This window comes from Rhagoletis zephyria, unplaced genomic scaffold (genome assembly GCF_001687245.7).
Source record: "Rhagoletis zephyria isolate East Lansing unplaced genomic scaffold, Rhagoletis_zephyria_1.1 Rzeph_scaffold_18449, whole genome shotgun sequence".
NCBI classification, from domain to species: Eukaryota; Metazoa; Arthropoda; class Insecta; order Diptera; family Tephritidae; genus Rhagoletis; species Rhagoletis zephyria.
Window position 1 is genome coordinate 1 of NW_016175510.1, and position 7878 is coordinate 7878.

Below are 7878 nucleotides of genomic sequence, written 5' to 3' on the forward strand. Positions count from 1 at the left end.
CAATGTACCGGAAAACTTTTCATCCGGTGGGACAGCGAGGATTCTTGGCCCTCCTATAACATAAAACGCACTTCTGTGCTCTTGAGTTTCCCTATAAGAACTTTTATTGGCATACGCATCGCACCAATGTTGTAGTTGCAAGATCATACAAAAAGATTACGCATGCCTGGCAGAGATCTCACAGGTGGAAATAAGACCATCAGTAAAGCTCATGACACCAAAAGGGATTGGTATTCCATATGGTATCACAGCGTTACTATTATTGGCCAATGTGTGAGGAGGATACTGCGCCTTAGTGGTTTCAATTTAAATCAAAAACTTTGACTTTACAGACTAATTTTGTTTTTAAACACTCTTGCATTGGCTAACGCAAAAGCTCTTATTAGGCGCCGCGAAGTAAGCGGGCATGGGCTAGTTTTTAATAAAATTCCTCCAAATATGCCACACAAATATGATTTTTTGTATAAATGCAATTCATCTGGCAGTCGAAAAACAATCTTTCTAATAAAGACTGAAAGTAAAATAATAAAAAAACAAGCAAAATTTCAACGCGTAAATACATTTATTTTAATTCTTATTTTGCATCAACTTTTGAAAAAAACAAATTAAACGTTTACAATTTTACGTGTACCAATAAATACAAGTGCAGAGAATCAAAAGAAAAGTAAAAGGTAATGGGTGACACGCAGGGTAATAGTAGTTTCTAAATTTCTAGGTAAGTCAAGTCAAGTATAAGTGTCGCATAACCGGGCTTTAGCTTGTGCATAAGCATCGTCAACGCTGACATTGACGGCGACGCAATGAATGTTATGTACTTTCACTTTTAAGGGCTGTTTCCAGCTCTCAAGAAAAACAAAAAATTCATATAAAATTGCGCATAAGAAATGGAATAGTAATTTTCTTTTATCAGAATTGTTTAAATCAGTTTGCAACTCTCAAGAAAAAAATGCAAAATCAATGTGTTTTTTCAAGCAACAGAAAAAATTAAAAATATGTCTTGAGATTTTTCCTGAGAGCTGGATTCTTATCTTTACCCCAAAACCATTTGAAGTCATAAAGTACATGTTGTATGGGCATGAGCAATTTTGTGATAGTAAATTGCCGGTGTGCGTGAATATTAGGTTGACCTGTAAGACTTATCTGAAGATACAACCGAAGCGGAGTTTATGAAAATTAATTGGTATGAACTATTTAAGGTCACTTTTTTCGGACTAATTTTTGTCAACCTATTTTGTATTTCTACTCTCTGATAGCCATTCTTACTGAAAGTATATTGCCTCATGAAGTGACTTGCAATTATCACATACATATATGCAAATATCATAATAGGTTAAAACTTTAAAACTGTTCACGCTGTTATAAAATAGAATTTTAAAGAAAATACTTAGCACTAATTATTATGTAAAAATATTTGTGAATTAAGCTGCATTTTTTCTTTTCGCTTGAAGAAAGGAATCTCGAATTTCTTTTATTATATAAATATATGTATAGACTTACATGCTTTTATTCTTATAGGTGTACGCCATACTAACCCATGGAATTTTTTCCGGACCGGCGATTTCACGGATTAATAATGCTTGCTTCGAAGCTGTAGTGGTTACAAATACTATACCGCAAGATGGACATATGAGAGATTGTCCTAAAATTCAGGTCTGACTTAATTTTTATCAAATATAACGGAGTCAAGCTAAGTTTTTTTATTATCTTTCAGTGCATTGATGTATCAATGATGTTTGCTGAAGCTGTAAGGAGAACACACAATGGCGAAAGTGTTTCTTATCTTTTTTCAAATGTTCCATATTAAATTATATTTACACTCAAATCGTAAACCGCGATTTAGATATGATGTAACTTGTTTATTAATTTGCATAATTTTTTGTTACTGCATATTTTTAAAAAGAAAGATATTGCAATTATAAAAGCAACTTTCATCCACCACTACCGTTTTGAAAAGCAAAGAAAATATAAATATACTAGAAATTTACCTCAAGCCATAAAATATTTTATTGGTTTCATTAATTTCACTGTACAGCACTCGGCTGGGCATTGCACCAAACCAAGTTTTTTTAAGAGACTGAGTCATAAGTAAAAAAAAGTAAGTTATCCTTTCTTCTAAGTTAGCCTCCGAAATCGAGATATGGGGGTTCGAAGTTCGAAATTGGATCTCTGGTAAAAATTATTTTTACTTATTGCATGTAAAAAGCAAAAAAAGTAAAAACACAAAGTGGTCCGCTGATTTCTCTTATTTATATGGTATATAACTTTTTTTGTGAAAATTAATATTACAGGTGCTAATAACGGGTCAAAAGTCAGAACTTTCAAAACTTAAAAAATTAGTATTTCAGAAAATTTTGAATTGATTTTTAAAAGATTCATATCGTTGCAAAGGTGACTTAACCCCCTTTATTGTGATATGCATATTTGTATACTACGTATATAAAAATTTGAGAAAAAACACATTTAAAGAAAAAAGTACCTTTTTTGTATATAAAAATATTTCAAACAAAAATATTGCTGACCGATTTTTAAAAAATTAATATATTGTAAAGGCGATTGAACCCCCTTTCTTCTGATATGCNCCAAAACTTAAAAAATTAGTATTTCAGAAAATTTTGAATTGATTTTTAAAAAATTCATATCGTTGCAAAGGTGACTTAACCCCCTTTATTGTGATATGCATATTTGTATACTACGTATATAAAAATTTGAGAAAAAAACACATTTAAAGAAAAAAGTACCTTTTTTGTATATAAAAATATTTCAAACAAAAATATTGCTGACCGATTTTAGAAAAATTAATATATTGTAAAGGCGATTGAACCCCCTTTCTTCTGATATGCATATTTGTATACCCTGTGAATAAAAATTTGAGAAAAAACACTTAAAAGGAAAATATAACTTTTTTTACAAAAAATATTTTAAACAAGAAAATTACTCACCGATTTGTAAAAAATTGGCATCGATGTTAAGGCGATTAACCCCGTTTCGTCTAATATGCATATTTGTATACCCTGTGAATAAAAATTTGAGAAAAAACACTTAAAAGGAAAATATAACTTTTTTTACAAAAAATATTTTAAACAAGAAAATTACTCACCGATTTGTAAAAAATTGGCATCGATGTTAAGGCGATTAACCCCGTTTCGTCTAATATGCATATTTGTATACCCTGTGAATAAAAATTTGAGAAAAAACACTTAAAAGGAAAATATAACTTTTTTTACAAAAAATATTTTAAACAAGAAAATTACTCACCGATTTGTAAAAAATTGGCATCGATGTTAAGGCGATTAACCCCGTTTCGTCTAATATGCATATTTGTATACCCTGTGAATAAAAATTTGAGAAAAAACACTTAAAAGGAAAATATAACTTTTTTTACAAAAAATATTTTAAACAAGAAAATTACTCACCGATTTGTAAAAAATTGGCATCGATGTTAAGGCGATTAACCCCGTTTCGTCTAATATGCATATTTGTATACCCTGTGAATAAAAATTTGAGAAAAAACACTTAAAAGGAAAATATAACTTTTTTTACAAAAAATATTTTAAACAAGAAAATTACTCACCGATTTGTAAAAAATTGGCATCGATGTTAAGGCGATTAACCCCGTTTCGTCTAATATGCATATTTGTATAATAATAATAATAGATTGGCGCTTACACATATGTTAGTGTTTGGCCGAGCTTCTCCTCCGACTTGTGGTGTGCGCCTTGATATTGTCACACAAAGCGGAGGGACCTACAGTTTTACGCCGACTCCGAACGGCGAATGTATTTTAATGAGAAGCTGTTTTTCATGGCAGAATTACACTCGGAGGTTTGCCATTGGCTGCCGAGGGACGACCGCTGTTAAGAAAAAACATTTTTTCTATATTTTTTTTTTTATGTTGCTTTGACCAGGGCTTGAACCCAGGTGTTGATGAGTGAAAGCGCGCACTGCTTACCACTACACCACAGCGGCCGACATGCATATTTGTATACTGCGTATATAAAAATTGGAGAAAAAACACTTAAAAGGAAAAAGTACCAATTTTTTCTATAAAAAAAAATTTACAAAAAAATTACTAATTAGTATTTAAATAAAATAAATAATGTGCGGTTACAATGTACGCTATCATTCCGCAGAGCCTGGGTCCAAGCCCAGTTTGCGACCAACATAAAAAATAAGAAACAAAANTATTTGTATACTGCGTATATAAAAATTGGAGAAAAAACACTTAAAAGGAAAAAGTACCAATTTTTTCTATAAAAAAAAATTTACAAAAAAATTACTAATTAGTATTTAAATAAAATAAATAATGTGCGGTTACAATGTACGCTATCATTCCGCAGAGCCTGGGTCCAAGCCCAGTTTGCGACCAACATAAAAAATAAGAAACAAAACAGTTTTTTGTAATAGCGGTCGCCCTTTGGCAGGCAAAATGGTAAACCCCCCGAGTGTATTCAGCCACGGAGAACAGCTTCTCATAAAAATTCCATCCCCGTTCGGATTCGGCGTAAAACTGTTGGTCCCTCCCCTTTGGGCACCAACATCAAGGCGCACGCCACAAATCTGAAATAAGTTCGGACAAACACTAACGAAGTTGATGTTCGGATCATTTAACAATGTTGATGTTCAAATTTACACGGGAGATGAATCAATAAACAAGACATACGTATTTGTTGGTACAGGAATATATTTTGAAGATAACAATTTTATACACCGTCTGACTCGCAGTCATCTGAAGTATCCAAGCTCATATCAATATTTAATATTGTTCTATTTCATCATTTCTAATAATAAAAAGTTGTATGATTAGCTGAGAGTTGGTATATCGTACCTGTAATTTTACTACCTTCTCTAACCATGGTTTGTTTTTTACAGAAAGCGTGCAGTTGTTCTGTTACTCTTGACCCATTTTCTTTTTATAGTAGTAAGTAAATCTTTCACTTCACTTATTTCGTCTGGTTGGAGCGTGATAGTTTTATTTTCTTTTTTAGATAGATGTTCCTCCAGACTTTTGGTTTTTACACCCACTTCCAAATGCAATTGTTTAAACAATGCATCGAAAATTTCACGCCAAGTGCACTGTAATATAGCTAGTACTTTCTGACATTATTTAAATTCTATAAACATCCAATCTTTAAAACATCAAAATCTTGACAAATTATTTTTGCATGCGGATCACCGAACATATAACAACTTTTCTAAAGCTGATTGGAAAGGCTTCGCGGAGTTTACTGAAAACACCTTAACTGCGCTTCCCACACCAACCGACGTCCATCTAGGTGAACGTAAGTTCCGCAGGGCTGTCACTACTGCTGCAGCTCGCTTCATACCGGCAGGATGTATAACGGACACACGTCCAAACTTCCCTGCCGAAGCGGCTCTTCTAGCCGATGAGCGTGATAGCCTTCGTCAGGCCGATCCCGGAGATGCCCGTATCAGGGATCTCAACGCGGAGATTCGGCAACTGGTAAACGTACATAAGCGGAAGAAGTGGGAGGAGCATCTGAAGACCTGTAACTTCACCTCTAGTGTGAGTGAGCTTTGGTCAACCGTGAGGTCACTGTCCAATCCGACGAAGCACGACGACAGAGTCGAAATTTCTTTCGGCGACCATGCTTCGTCGGACCCGGAGCGATGCGCGAGCTATTTTAGCCGGCAGTTCAAAATGCATCCTCCGGTGGACAAAGCCAAGCGTCGAGTGACCAGAAGGCTGCACAGACTGCCAACAATCTGTGCGCCCCTTGCTTTCACTTGCGGCGAAGTTCAGGTGGCCATCGTGAAGGCGAAAGCTTCCAAAGCCATGGGCCCCGACGAAATATGCATGCTAATGCTGAAAAATTTGGGTCCTGCAGGGGTAGCGTACCTAACGGAGGTCCTCAATTTGTCTATGGCCACCCTCATCATCCCAGACATCTGGAAGGTGGGGAGAGTGGTCCCACTGCTCAAACTGGGGAAACCTGCCAACATAGGAGATTCTTATCGTCCGATAACTCTCCTTTCCCCGGTAGCGAAGACACTCGAGGCCTTGCTACTTCCGTATTTCACAAACCACTTGACCCCAGCGAAGCATCAGCATGATTTCCGTAAAGTACACAGTACAACAACAGCACTTAACGCCATAAACCTCAGATAACTCGTGGCCTTAACCGAAACCGTCCCTGTGAGAGAACGATTCTAGTAGCATTGGACTTGTCAAAGGCGTTTGACACCGTCTGCCATTCTAGAAGATAAAGAGGCTTCCTCTCTCCCACAGAGGCTCAAACGGTGGTCGGCAAATTATCTGAGTGGTCGACACTCGTCGGTAATGTTTAGAGACAAATCGCGTAAACTTCGAAAAATAAAACAGGGGGTTCCACAGGGTGGTGTCCTTTCCCCGCTACTGTTTAACTTTTACATTTCAAAGCTCCCTCAACCACCAGAGGGAGTCTCAATTGTCTCTTACGCCGACGATTGCTCGATCATGCGACTGGGAATGGAATTCATGACCTGTGTTCGAAAGTAAACGGGTATCTCTCAGAACTTTCTCGCTTCTTCACTGCAAAGTGTCTAGCCCTCTCCCCTACGAAATTCTCTGCGACCCTGTTCACAACCTGGACGAAGGGGGTCAGGCTACCGCTGGGAACTCACGTCGATGACACACCAATTCCGACGGTGAATTACCCCAAAATACTCGGAGTAACATTCGACAGCCTGCTCTCCTTCTCTGCGCACTCAACCGCTATTGTCAATAAAGTACAGAGCCGCAACAAGGTCCTCAAGTCGCTAGCCGGCAGTACTTGGGGCAAAGACAAAGAAACGTTGCTGGCAACATACGAGGCAATAGGCCGGCCGGTTTTAAACTACGTAGCGCCAGTGTACGCCCTCGCCTAGGCACGTCAGGAGGCATCTATATGAACTGACGGACGAAGTCCAGAGGTCCATCAAGCAACCTCTGCACCCATCAGCTTACCGACTGGCCCTGAACGGCATTCACAGGGAGTCAGTCTCGAGTTATGTACACTCTAGACCTGTGAATGCCGTTCTACGCACACCGCCTCCGGACATAGACGTGACGGAGCTTCATCTGCCTCGGGAGACACGAACGACNCACCCATCAGCTTACCGACTGGCCCTGAACGGCATTCACAGGGAGTCAGTCTCGAGTTATGTAGACTCTAGACCAGTGAATGCCGTTCTTGGCATACCGCCTCCGTACATAGACGAGACGGAGCTTCATCTGCCTCGGGAGACACGAACGACAATAGCCCAACTCCGCTCTGGCTACTGCAGCAGTTTAAACTCCTACCTGAAAAAATTGAATGAGGATGTGCCAAATGAGTGTCCGGCATGCGGAGAGACCCCACATGACTCGAAACATCTCTTCGCATGCCGGGAAAACCCGACAACCNGTCCGGCATGCGGAGAGACCCCACATGACTCGAAACATCTCTTCGCATGCCCGGAAAACCCGACAACCGTAACGCCTTTGTCCTTGTGGACCAACCCAATAGAAGCTGCACGCTTAGTGGAACTTGACGACAACGACTGAGATACCAACCGATCTGGGCGGGGTTGTTGTAGCCACTACAACAACAACAACCGTACGCGCACCTGTAATGTACAAGATTCCTTGTGGAAAAATAAATTTTTTGAAAAATCCAAGCTTCCCATGTTCAAGGTTATTGCATTTGCGTTAATGTGGGTAAAAAACGTTATGCAAGATTTTATTATAGCCGAACTAAATATAAGTAGGCCTACTGCAGCTGACTGGTGCCATTTTTGTAGGGAAGTAGTGGACGATGCTATGGTGGTGAAGCATGGAAAAATCGGAGGTGCTGGAGCTACATTGGAATTGACGAAAGCAAATTTGGATGCCGAAAGTACCATCGAGGTCATGCGGTTGAA

The 7878-nt window shown here is 38.3% G+C and overlaps 1 long non-coding RNA gene across 1 annotated transcript; it reads left to right on the top strand.

The window, feature by feature from the left end:
• Window positions 1-1486: 1486 nt before the first annotated feature.
• LOC108380177 (uncharacterized) lies at window positions 1487-2001 on the top strand. The gene is made up of 2 exons (XR_001849545.1): window positions 1487-1650; window positions 1712-2001. It is a non-coding gene; the product is annotated as an uncharacterized LOC108380177 (long non-coding RNA).
• Window positions 2002-7878: the final 5877 nt, after the last annotated feature.